This window comes from Sinohyriopsis cumingii, chromosome 19, assembly GCF_028554795.1.
Source record: "Sinohyriopsis cumingii isolate HCF-2022 chromosome 19, ASM2855479v2, whole genome shotgun sequence".
NCBI classification, from domain to species: Eukaryota; Metazoa; Mollusca; class Bivalvia; order Unionida; family Unionidae; genus Sinohyriopsis; species Sinohyriopsis cumingii.
Window position 1 is genome coordinate 33,180,499 of NC_142979.1, and position 14,251 is coordinate 33,194,749.

General features: G+C 35.0%; 1 protein-coding gene across 1 annotated transcript in view; it reads left to right on the top strand.

The window, feature by feature from the left end:
• The first annotated feature begins 938 nt into the window (after positions 1-938).
• Positions 939-14,251, top strand: part of LOC149775407 (uncharacterized) — a 65,900-nt gene continuing 52,587 nt past the window's right edge. The window contains exon 1 of the mRNA XM_089943351.1: positions 939-1,472. The gene's annotated coding sequence lies outside the window, so the exon portion shown is untranslated. The remainder of the gene's footprint in view (positions 1,473-14,251) is intronic.

Here is a 14,251-nt window from a genome sequence, read left to right on the forward strand (position 1 = left end):
GAATATTTCCACATGTCATTAAGATACTGGATGCATACGATAATGAACAAGCTCTAGGAACAAGTAGAGCTAGCAGTTTTTGTTATATAGATGCACATCTGAAAGACCAAGTAGAGTAGCAGTTTTTTTTTTGAGAGGTACACATCTGAACAAAGGTCAGGTTGCATACTCTATAACCCAAATTACACCCATGAATTATACACAAAGGGAATTAAAAGTTATTTTAACAATACCTAAGATATGCACTATTTTAATTAGCCAGGATTATCAGTGAGGAAAACCTGGAAAAGTCTTTTTCATTATAAATCTCATCCTATGCAACATATGAAATTGTATTATCAAGCGAGATGAGTTAGATTATGAATGAGATCTACTCATATTTATGAGATAATCTTGTATCTGGCCGGCATTACATTACATCTTGTATCTGGCCGGCTTGTTGTGTTCCACATTACATCTGATTGATTGTCCTCCTTCTGTAGACTATCCGTAGGACAGCATTCAAGATCTTGGATGAGTTCAGTTATGATTCAAGAGACTGTGGATTAATTATACCTTTTTCTTTGAAAGAATTTCATATCAGGATAGGGTAAAATGTGCAAAATCAACATGTTATAAAGCTGACGGATAGTTTTCATACAGATAAGTTGTGTTGTTATATTATTATATAAGTCTGTTAAGTGAAACATTCAATGCTCGGGTATTAAATTCCAGACCACTCCAGTGGCCTAAGTGGTTAGAGCGTCCACCGCAGATGTATGCTGTATGATGCTCCAGTGCTAGACATGTCTGCCTTATGATGCTCCAGTGCTAGACATCACTATGAACTGCCACACCGCTGACTTCTTAGTGATATGACAACAAAACTGTTAAAGCTACATTAAAAATCCAAATCACACACATCAGACACATTGTACTGTTCTTGTGCCTCTTTTTATTTTTATTTTGTATAAATTGATTTTGAATAAAATGAAATATTTTATATCAATATGAATTTATGATCAGAAAATGATATTTGTGGACATATTATTGGTGGTTGGGGCTTGTATTTTCTTTCAAGCTAGGATATTTTTACTTTCACTTAAGACAATTTTATTTTTATTCTATATATTAGACCATTATTATTATTTTTTAAAAGCATCAGTCTCTCCACCCGCCAGAAATTAAATCCCTTATAACATAAATATTTTCATACAAAATAACACTGAAGTGTTGAAGCAAATGAAAATTAAAAAAATTAATTCTGTTCTAAATGCTGTCACTATGGCATGGAGTTTTGCATAATATATCCGGGATAATAATTACTTGACGGGTCAACGTGTATGGGCACTACCAAGGGAAACAACTCCTTTGTTTGTGTTGGTGGTGATCGTCAGGACACCCTTTTTTTTCATGACAAGTGTTCTAGGAATAGTCCAAAAACAACTGAACTACAGGCTGTCCATCCGACTTCTTAAATAGAACAACCAAAGGTGGGAGTCTTTTGTTCTCAGCTTTCCTGAAAGCAGAATAATACTTTGATGTTACGGACATTGAAATAACAGGGTCAGTGCCCGGCATTTACAGTGTATTTACACGCTCCAACACATCTAGCGTAGTCGGTGTTTCCTCTTACCTTTTTAACCCCCGTTTTAGAGATTTGGACAGTTATGTTGACGTATGAGTCTAGATATCTCAAACAGGGTGGGACATGTGCTATGAAATTCGGACCAGTCTCTGCCGTGTTTTTCTTTCCATGTGCATACTACGCTTTGATAAAATTTCCAATATATATAGAAGGTAAACACGAATTCTCAGTTTAGAAAGGTCGCTGTTTTAGGCATAGTGTGATAGCGCTCGAAGCTGTTTGCAGTCTAATAAGTATGTGACTGATGTTCATTTCTCTTGGTTTTATGTTATACATATTTGTAATCCTGTACATGTATTTCGCATGGTTATATTTCTGATTTTAAAAAAATACAAGTTAAATGTTCACAATGTTTAAAAAATAAATAAATAAACAATACTTTAGTTTTTTGGGGACTTAGGTAAGTGCAACCCAGTGATGTGCAAAAATGGTGCAGTAAGAGACTGTCTCGATTTTGAGCAACTCTTCAAGGTCATTGTTTTAGAAGATGGCTTTGCTCTCATGTGAAAACGGGAGATACTGAGAGCAATTTTTGTTTTTGTTTGCCTGGCAACCAGAAACACAAACAATAATCAATAGGAGTCAAAATGGAGAGTTGAAAATTTCACACAAAATTATGCTCATTGTCTAATTTTGTTAAATTTGGGTTTCTTTTTTTAAGCCTGATTTAGTGGGAAGCAAAAACCAAAAGTCACTTTTCTGAGGGCAGCAGCAGTGATATTGTTTTTGTCAAATGTTTATTAGATTGTTGATAAAGATGTTCATTTTACTTTGCATATATCATTATGAAAATTAATTTTACAACATGCATGCTTTAGTTGTAGAAAATTTGCCTTACAGTTTTGGTTAAGGTTTTACATTCATGTTTATATTTCTTAAACTCCTCAGTGGATTTTCAGCATACTTGGGATGAATCAATTTGAAGCTGAGAGAATTTTCTGGTGACATTCATGGGGTCAAGGTCATAGTTATAGAACATTTGTAGGAAAGGTTTGGTTACAGTTATTATGCACTTTTATTTCCACATAGCAATTCAAGTTATCCACAATATGCACAACTTTGTGGCCTGCACATGTAAGGAAGAACCCTTTTGGGGTCTACATGTTGAAGGTCAAGGTCACTGTGACAGAAGGAATCAAAATGGTTTCCACAGACTAACATTAGTCCAACATCACATACTAGGACCAAACATTCTGAGCTGTATGCACTTACAGTAATACAGAAAAAGAAAGAGATTCTGGACTCTAAAGGCCAGTGGTCAAAGCAAATAGCAAGTGTAATAAAGAAAATGGTCTCAGTACATTAAATTTTGTTCAAAACCACATATGACCACTCCGGTGGCCTAGTGGTTAGAGCGTCCACCTCTGATATGGGTGGTCGTGGATTTGATCCCCAGCTGAGTCATACCAAAGACTTACAAAAATGATACTAACAGCTGCCTCACTTGGCACGCAGCATTAAGAGGTTAGTGTTAGGACTGGTTGGCCTGGTGTCAGGATAATGTGACTGGGTGGAACATCATGCTACATGTCTGTGACATTATGCCCCAGTGCTAGGCGTCACTAATTACCACCACACTGCAGACATTGTAGCGATATGACTGAAAAATTGTTAAAGCTGCGTTAAAAATCCAGTACACACGCGCATACACACACACACACTCAAAAGCACGTATTGCAAGCTCATTTTGACCCATAGGTCAACACTCCCCAGAGTCAACTATACTATAGTAGTAACTACATATTGGATTATGAAACACATGGCAGATGTATAATGTGCTGTTGTTACTCTTGTTTATTTGTTTTTATTTCTTAAATTGCACTATGAATTTTGTTCATTCATTATATGAAACATGATTAAGCTAAGACAAACATGATTGCTCAACATCAGCAGACTGAATTCAGAGTTAAATTTCTCTTAAGTCCCATATTATTAGCTTTACTGGTCATAGAATAGAAAAGGTTATACAGTGGTAAGACCATTTGTTACAGCTGCTCTTCCCAAACTATTGTGAGGATTGTGATGAAACTTTCATCCCAAGGTCTAGTTGATCCTAAATGAAAATGGTGCACATTGGATTACCAACTGGACCACCATCATCAAAACCTTGTTTACTACAAGACTTATGATCTTGAAAATGTTGTTATTACTATTATTACTGAATGGATGGTCATGCTAATGTGAGGTTTTCACTGAAGTACGTTATATGATGACTAGATAGTCTTTAAATGAAAATGGTTTCCATCGGACATGGTGTCCACTTTTAAATTAATATTAGCACTACTCCTTTTGAATGGACATGGGGTTTTAACTAAAATGCTTTGTATTATGTCAAGTAGGTCCTAAATGAAAATGGTGATGATTTGATCTAGCATTAGCAGCCATAGTGATATGGGGATTTCTTATATGACAATTGTACTTACCTGGTTGCAGTGATGGCCATCTTAATTTTTGTCCATGATTGAGGGTTGTGGAATTAATGCCTACCTGACTATTGTCATAACTCTAAGAAGTAATAAAAGATGTTTACTTAAATTTTAGTTCAAAACCTGACTTTTTTTTAACAAGTTAGTAGGTTGTTCCTTGGGAAATCTATTGTGCCATGGGTCAACTAACATTTGTATAGAAAGAGATTTGGTAAGCAATTATTCATTCCTGTTTTTTATTAGTCTCTGGAATCATTTCACAGTTTTCATATATAATTTGAGAGGAATTATTTATTTAAATTATTCAGTGAAATTACAATATGCTCATTATTTTTTTGGACTGAAATACTTCTTTTAGATTATTTGGGACATATTCAAAGACATTCTGGATTGGATGATTGGTGGTAGGGTTAGGGAGAGGGGGCAGAATTGCCTCCATAGATTCAGAATTTTCAAAATATAGGATATATTTAACAAAGTGAACAAAGCAGGGCTTGCAAAAATGATGTGCAATTTTCATGCATTCAGTTTATATTTAGTTGTGATGTTTTCAAAAATTAGTATGGTCCCACAATTGCTTTCCTTAGGGTCTTTAATAGACCATGGGATACTTCTTCAGAAATTATGACTGCATCAGCATAAGGTTTGCACTAAAACACTATAGCAATAGGTATCAAGTTCTGAATGAATTGTGCTCATCTGAACTCCAAGATGGCACAGTGGCGGCCATCTAAAAAATATTATCACTGCTCCTCTTGCATAAATTATGGCATTGACATGGGATTTTCACTAAAACACTTGTGCAATATTTAAATGGTTCTGATTAAAATGGTAGATAGATACTTTGTAAAAGTATAATTTATTAGTGCAGGTAAAGATAAGTTGTGTATTTAGTTCATTGAATAATAATAATAAGAAGAAGTAGAAGAAGAATTTATTATAGAGGGTGACTTATTCAGTCTCTGGAGGAAAAAGAATTACAACAATGTACATCTTACAAAAGTTGACAGTACTGTAATTAACTCAAATAGTCAAATCCTCCAATTTTATGGACACCATATTTTAAATGTTTTTAATAATTTAAAATAGTACAATTTTTGTTGAGACATTGAGAATTACTTTGAAGACAATGAAAGAAAATCAAATTGGAACATAAACTAAGGAAAATTGTAACTGTACTCTATACCATAAACATACTCCACAACTTGTGATGAAGCAGATCCCTAAACAAAGTAAGATGTGAGCTTGTTGACAGTAATGATAAAAGAAAAGCAATATTTTTATCTTATGATAGTGAGTACAATTAATTAATGAAGCACTTTAACAACTGTGGTCATCAGTGCTACATCCAGCTGACATGTCATTGTTTGGCTTCTTTTATATTTACTGTAGGAGAGCATTCAAGTGGAGACAAAGCAGTAATGCACATCATCTCCTGTTCACATTAAGGAGGAATAACTTATGTGATGTAAAGTATTTAAATATTTATGTGGGTTATCATCTTTGTTTTGCCTTTTCCAGCAAACTAAACTTGGATTACATTTATTTCTGATAAAGCAATCAACATCTCCAATATCGAGGTTTCAGAAGTTTTTGTTGTCTCAGTTGTATTCAGTGGCAGATTTCTCCTTGGTATCTGATTTTGGATGTGGTCAGTTTTGTCTTCAGACCTATAATCGGAGTTCAGATAATGTTATTCCTTATTTAAATTTGTGAACCAGTCTGAGGAATTCAGCTCATATTTAGTGTCAAGATTGCTTTAAGCTTTGTTGAAGAATTATATAGATTATCTTTCACATTTTTAGGAATAGATGCATATTATTTGAATGACATATTGAAGATGGTAATTAGTGTGTAGTTTAATGTATCTTTAGTAATGTAAATATTTAATTGTATTATATATTAGTATCATGAGCATGTTTGTGGTATCTTTTCTTAAATACTGTAATATTTTATGCAGATTTTACATTAGTGGAAGAGTATTCCATAAAACTATATGAGCTTGCTACTTTTTTGTTCTTGGTTTTGGTGGATGAAGCTTCCCATGTGATGTTGAGATCAACTGGTAAAATTTTGAAAAGTACCTGAATTAATCCTGAAGATACTCCATGTAGATATTTATATACAAGAATGACTTTGTAAACCATTCAGCTTTCTAGTTCTACAAATAATTTTTTGATGATAAATTAAAAGTGACATTGAAAATAACATGCTTATTTTCTAAATCCTATATAGCTGAGATATCATAGAATTTTCACATGCAGTATAATAGTCCAGAGTTGGAAGACTATATGCATTATATTTTAGAATACTAGTTTGTGTTGGGAAATATTTCTTGATTCTACTGAGTAGAGCAATTTTAGGTCACAATGGTTTACAAATATTGTTCAATATGGTCATCTAATTGTCAGTTGTTATCTGCAGATAAGGTTTTTATCATTGATATTTAATACTTTATTATTAGAACTAGTTTTGTGATCCCTAAGCTAAGGTCTTAAAACTAGGAGTCCACGACTCCTATTTTGGGGAAAAACGGATTCCCACGAGCACAAGTTGCAGTTCCCTACCTGAAGCATATTGGGCATTATTACTAATATTAGTACCCTTACTCCTACCACAACAAATCAAGGTAAGGCTACGACATCGTAGCTAATTGGGCATACCTGAAGTGGCTAAATTTCCAGATGAGTAGAACCAGTGGTTGCCACTGAGTTTAATTTTCTAACTTCTTTACACCACCGATATATGACTTGTTTGTCCGTTAAAGTTAGAGTGAATTGAGTCAGGCCAAGGGAACGTCTTACTCAGTGCACTAAGCTAAGCATCACACATTGTTTCCATGTGGAATATCAGTTCTAGCAACTTCTAGCACTCTTTTGAATCTCATTACAATCTTCGCCAATTTGCTCCAAAATACTTCTCCAAATCTGCAAACAGCATTTTGTCTAACTCTCAACATGTCTTGATTTCGAGGTCACATACACGGCTTATTCGGCTTCACGTGGAAATGAACACAATAATGAAAGGTAAAGTTGTTCATTTGATGTACTCTTACACAAAAGTAGATCACTGGGTCTTACTGTCTCTGAATTCAGTCACTGTAAATATCAGTACATTTTCCCACCACTCTGCAGCTAGTCACGTCTTTGAACTTGCCACCAAGATATTGGGTCATGTTCTTCAGATGTACTCTTACAATGACAACATGTACATCTGTGGGTTTTTCGGCCACTTAATTTTCTCGTTGTAAATATCAGCACAGCTAAAAATGATCATTTGATCAACACATTTTCCCACTCAGCAGATGGTTGAAGCAGGACTGTAAAGTCCTTGAATTTGCCGTCGGGCAAATATGTGCGTACAGAGGACTCCTGTGTAAGTGATTTTCTGCGTCCCAGGTATATAAAAAAAATTGCGTCCAAATACGCGTGTTTAAGTGTTTCCGAGACCTCTGCCTAAGCTTTATAGTTTTTGTTATGTCCAAGTATCATATATTATGTTATCTTATGTTGTTACCATATTTTGTTGTGCCTAACTGTGATTTCTACTAAAGCCGAATTGTAATCTTGGATATTCTCAGCATTAGAACTTATGGATCACCAGCTATTTGTTAATTTGGTGCTGATGTTTGGCATGAGTGATATTTTTCAAAACTGATTGTGCGTTATGCAAGAGAATAAAAATGTGTGACAATAGTTGGCTCAATCTACATTCATATGACTGCCATTGACCCATGTGTTGCGTGTCTAGCATTAATGGTGTAGGGATAAATATAGAATAAATAGCAGCACTGTTTGGGTTTTGGAATATCACCAATGGACACGAGTGGCCAAAGGCAGTGCCCAGAGATTAATTGGTGGTTATTACGGTGGGATGGTTATTTTAGACGTTAATTACATACATTTCAGCCTTCATCTGAAATGCTTGCACAGTGCAGCAGGCTATATTCTGCCATAAAAGGATGCTTGCTGTAATTATTGATTATTTGTACTAGGAGCTGTCTATTTTAACATTATTCACTATCACTGCATCATGAAATGGTGCCCACCGGGCATATTTTTCTAGAAGAGACAGTAAAAATTGCTTTATGAATATGCAGTCTTCAGGCAAGGATGTCTTCTTTTATGGTCCTAAAATATTTGGGCAGTATACCATATTCATTCGTTAATGCATAATGCCCAACATAATACTAGACCATACACTCTTTGCTGGTAATCATAAACAAAATAACTAGCATGGACGCTGATCAGAGTGATCTACTCTTTCTGCTGGAGATGATAGAAGAATAACTGGCATAGACTGATTAATGTCTACACAATTTGCTGGAAATCATAAATAAAATAAGTGGCATAGACTCTGAACAGTGTCTACACAATTTTCTGGAAATCATCAATAAAATAACCAGCATAGACCCTGAACAGTGTTTATTCATTTTAATAAAAAATCATGGGGCAAGGAAGAAATCTATTGATTTTTAAGTCAAAACAGCAATGTCACTGAGACAGAATGAAGAATACAAGTTTCTGGATAAAACATTAGTTCTATATTAGAGACCTGGATCAACCTTCGTGGATGGATTCCACTTGGGGGTAATGAAGCAGCCTATTGAATTGGGGGTAAAAAAAAGGTCAAAGTCACTGACTGAAAAAAGAATGAATGGATTTTGCACAAAACTTTTGGTTCTGCATCATAAACTTAATCCACTGTGTGAATAGCATGCACTTAGAGTAACCAGGTGGAAAACCAGTTTTCAACTTCTTTTGTTGAACAGCTAAGCCAATTTTTGATCAATCTTTGTAGAAATGTTTCTTAAGATATTCTCTGTCAAAATTATGTCTGGTTTGTCTTCCTTAGCAATGGTGCGACTTCCATAGCAAACAAAATCTACAGTAGTTTCAAATCAGAACAGCCTAGTCAATTTTGAAAAAAGCATGTGTAAATTTGGCTTAGAATATGCTTTGTCATAGTTTTTTCTTGAATTGCTTTTTTTAAGCTCCAGTGTAGCTTCTTTTGCAACCAGGTGGGAAACTAAAATTATAATTATTTCCCATCAAGTATGGCTGTTATTATTAATATATAAAATCTATCAGAAGAACAGGTTTCTCTCCGTAAATACCTTACCATATCAGACAAAAAGTTAGACCCCTGGCATGAACACCTTTTCACATTCATACAAAATAACAAATGCACCATTTAAACCAACTGAAGTTACTCAAACTAGAAACAAAGTTTTAAAAAACATGTCAAATACCACCTGTTTCTAGAGTTGGAAATTATTCTAGCATGGCATCTTTCAGCCAAAGGAACCTGCCATATTGCTAAATTTTTACCTTTTAGGTCAATGTTGAGCTCATGGTCTTATGTCAGATTTGTGTGACTTTGCAATTTAATATTTTTGAAATTTTTAAGGTATGAAAGGGATTAAATAATTATGAGTTAGATTTAATTGTGCCTAGTAGTGACTTTTTGAGATTAAAGGTGGGACATGATTGAGAATGGTTCAGAGACAGACTTTGGATGATAGTGAATAGGTACAATTATTTTGTACTGGCTTAGATGTTTCTGAAAGGCATCATTTCTGTTACACAGTCTACAGAAAATGGAAAAATTTGTATGACCAAGTTCAGGAAAAAGACTATATTTTAAGTTTTTTTTTCCCCATAAAAATGGTGGCTAATAAGCATTCAAAACCTAATTGAACAGTTCTTATTACTGTGCATCTTGAAGGTCTCACTGTGTTGGAATTTTTCGACCTTTAGGAAACAAGCATTTAACTTAAAGGGAGAGGGTGTTCATTTTGTGTCAAGCTAGTTATTGCAATTCATATCAGATTACATTTTTTTTTCAAATAATTATAGAATCAGCTAATTTTTGCTTAAATTTGGTAGATTCAGTCTTTGTCAGAAACCTAAAAATTGGTCTTTGTGACAGAAAAAGAAATGTTTACTCACCTCTTCAGAATTCAGAAATATTAAAGTTGAAAGAAAGAAAAATACAGCTTCTCCCCCCCCCCCCCCCCCCGTGATGACCTGTATTGTGACTGTTTAGCATTTCCCTGCAGTCTATTGTGTTTAACATGAGGACCTGTATTGTGACTGTTTAGCATTTCCCTGCAGTCTAGTGCTTAAATCTGAGGACCTGGATTGTAAATATGTAGTATGTAAAACTTATGTTACATTTGTCTGCTATATCATAAAAAGCCATTTGTTTTGAATTCCTCTTAAATAAGGCCTGCTCAAATAAGATATGCATTTTTAATTGATATGCCCATAATTGATATTTGTTTCGTATCACCAACCATATGTGGCATGCATATTAAGAATCTTAACACATGTCAGCACTTGAATAAGATAGGATAAGGATGCAAGCTGTAAAACTGCAACATTATTGATTAAGCCAAGATGTTTTTCTTAGATTCAGGGTTCAGTTGACATTTAATGTACCTTCCAGTAAAATTATTTATTGTTATCATCTTGTGATTGTTATAAATTATTTAGTGCTAATTGGTCTTGAGCATTACACTGTTAGGGTATAAATGGTACTTCCTTGATGATGCTAATACACCCATCTACAGTATGCATTACATAGTCCTGTCCTAATTCATGTACATGTAACGTACATGCAAGCATCTGTATATCTGTGCATGTTGGCATGTTGAATATAATTTCTAATAATGCTTTCAGTGTATTTTAAAATATTGACAACATGCTTTTTGGACACGATCTTAGGTGTATATGCATAGATTCTTGCATAAAAGTAACATAAGTTTGGTTTGTTGGGGGAAGGGGTGTAAGGATTCATAATTGATTTAAAGGGTGAGAATTATGTTGCTGTTATTGTGGGTTTAGTGTCATTTTTCAGCACATGTATGGATAATCCCAAACCAAAATCACAAGCTTATTTTTTGAAGTTGCGGCATGCTTGCAGCCAGCTTAGATTTGAAACTGCGGCAAGCTTACACAAGCTTGCCCAATTGCAAGCTTCCCTATTACTAGCTTGTGCAAGCAATGGAATGCATCTTTCTCTCTCAAAGAAAAACAAAAATTGTATATATTTTAAATTTTTTATTTAGTAAGTAAATTACTGACAATTGCTTGCCAGTAGCTTCTCGTGGGTTGGTGGTTTTTTCCGGGGTTTTCCCGGGTTCTCTGCCATGTATAGCCTATCGTGTGCTGAAAAATGGCATTAAACACTACAACAACAACAACAACAACAGCTGACAATTATTTTTTTTTCTCCTGGCAGCAGATTGTCATTGAAACAAATATATGACAATTCTTTCAAAAACTTAATGCCAGAAGTTAATATTACAAGAATTACTGAGACTATTATTATAGGGCTAAATTTAGTTATTTCAGGTGCTATGGTATTTATATTAGTTTTAGAAGGAAAGATATATTTGTGTATAAATTTTCTAAATTCTCTACATAAGTTTAATAACAGTATGTCTATGATAGAGGAGTAACTCTACAGTCACAGTTAGATTTAGAGGCAGAGATTTGGGGTCAATACTAGGTTACCAGCAGCTATTCAAATGCTATGGTGTCAAGTTACAGTCCAGAGAAATTGAAACAAAGGAGTCAGTAGAACAGTTGGAAGATGTGTTTGTAAAGCTAATTAAAATCAATTATAGCAAGTTTGCCATAATGCTTAAACATTAAAATTAGTGACCATTTGAAGGGAAATTTGAATCTCTTTTAGTAGGTATAAGGTGCTTAAAATAGAGTTGAGTAGTTTTAGTTTAATTTTGAAGTAATTTGCTCAAAAGGATAAAGTTTACAAGTAATTTCATATTCAAAATAATATTTTTATAAATTCTAACACACAGCATCAGTGGGAAAAGAGTGTGTATGGAGAGTACATATATGGCTTTATTTTGGATTACAAAATTTAGATTCTGTGCATTTTGATATGTAGATTAGAGTTAGATAAAGGGTCTGCACCTAACACAATCAGACCAGAATATTAGTTTAGAATAGGTCTTCAGGGAATGTTTTCTCTGAAGTCCGCTAGGATTGTTTAAATAACCAGGTCAAACATAGTGCAGGGAGTCAGCATGAAGAACTAGGGGCAACATACATCATTAAAGGTAGAAAAAGAAGAAACCCTCTTGCTTGTGACTAATTCCCCATAGCGCAGTGACATCAGAAAGGCGCTACTACAGTTTGGTGGAGAATTTAAAATGGAAATGTTGTGTTAAATTGTATTCTAAAACTTTTACTGGATTTTGGGGAATTCCATTTTATTTTAGACTGTGCTGACTCCATATGAAAGTTAAGTAGCAAAATTTTTGTATATTCATCTTTAGGACCTTTCTTTACACTTTATTCTACAATTTTACGAAGTGATCTGTCAGGTAAAAATTTGTCATTAGAGATCTATATGTGCCTTTGATTCTTGTGATTCTACTGCATCAAAATGGATAGAAGCTGCATGGATTTCAGTCTCATGCCACCTTTTTCGGGTGATGGAAGCCAAGATGCAAAGTTATGGTTGACACGTTTCCAACTTCTTACAACAACTAAGGGACTAAATGACAACAAGGCAAAAGCAACCCTACCACTACTGTTAACAGATAACGCATTGCGCTGGTATATGTCACTGGCACAAAATATAAAGGATGACTTGAGCTTGCTCCAGAAAGAATTTATCATTCGATATGGGCCAGATGAAAGAGTGCAGTGGCAGAGAACTGCAGCTCTGTATCAAACATTACAAGGTACAAACGAGAAAGTGGAAGATTTTATTGCAAATATAGTTGCTAAGGGAACTGAGCTAGAACTACCACAGACACAAATCAAGCATATCATAATCAATGGACTAAAGCCACATATACGACAATTCGTCTTACAACAGAATCCAGAAACGATTGATGATCTCCGTCAAAGTGCAAGACTCGCTGAAGTCACTATGACAGACAGCACTAAAGAGCAACAAACACTTGTAGCAGCTATTCAGAGACTGGAAGAAAAACTTGAAGCAATGTCAGTGGCAGTGTCATCCAAGCCGGAATTCAAACATTCATTGAAAGAAAGGGGACAAGGGAACAACCACACCAGGCAGCAACCAGAGGTTTGTGGATGGTGTGGAAGATTTCCTGGTCACGCAAAGCAGAGATGCCCAGCAAATGGCAAACAATGCCATAAATGTGGAAAATTTAACCATTTTGCGGTAGTGTGCAGATCAGCTTCACGGACTCAGTCAACAACATGACTAGAGAAATTAAAATTCCATCACAGTCAGAAAATGCTGCAATCAAATCTCAGTAGCATACAGGATACAATCACATCTGACATTAACAGAAATCACTTAGCACTGATTATCAATAACACAAAAACAACAGCACTAATTGATACAGGAGCAGCACTTTCATGCATTTCATGCAGACAACTGCAGTGTTTGGACAGTAATTTTGATTTGGAACCACCCAAAATTCCCTTCATCATTGGGGTTAATGGCGATCAACAAAAGCCTATTGGATGTGTAACTCTAGACCTCAAAATCAACCGACTTACAGTTCCACACAGTTTCCATGTTTTTAAACATTTACATTGTGACCTTATTCTGGGCATGGACTTCTTAGAAAGCAAGAGAGCAACAATAGACTTGAACTCTAAAACAATATCCCTGTATGATGGATTAACAGTGTCTGCCTTAAAAAGTGAACGTAAACAGAAAATAAGCCTTGCTAGAACGGTTGCCAGGATTGTAGTGCCGGCACAATCTGAATGTGAGATTCCAGTGGAAATTAAAAACTGCCCAAGGGACAATATATTGTTACAACCTGTGTCACACTTACCCTCCACAACCCAGTTACTTGGTGCAAGAGCGATAGATAAAGTTCAAGGAGGCAGAGGACGATTTCGTTTACTAAACCCCACAAACAAAGATATAAGCTTAAGACCTGGTAAAACAGTAGCAACTGTTGAAATTCTTGAAACTGATGACATTACACAGCCTGATTATGAACCTAATATATTACCAGAAGAGCCTTCTACTGTGAACTGCACACACACAGCTGACAGTTCTGAAAGGGATAAATTTGTAAAACTTGCACAAGACCTTGGCTTTGATTTGTCAGACTCTGATTTGACTTCAGATGAAAAATTGTATTTCCAGGAATTTATTGGGAGAAATAGAGATGTGTTTGCGGTGGACTTGTCAGAATTAGGATGTACAGATATCTATCAACATAAAA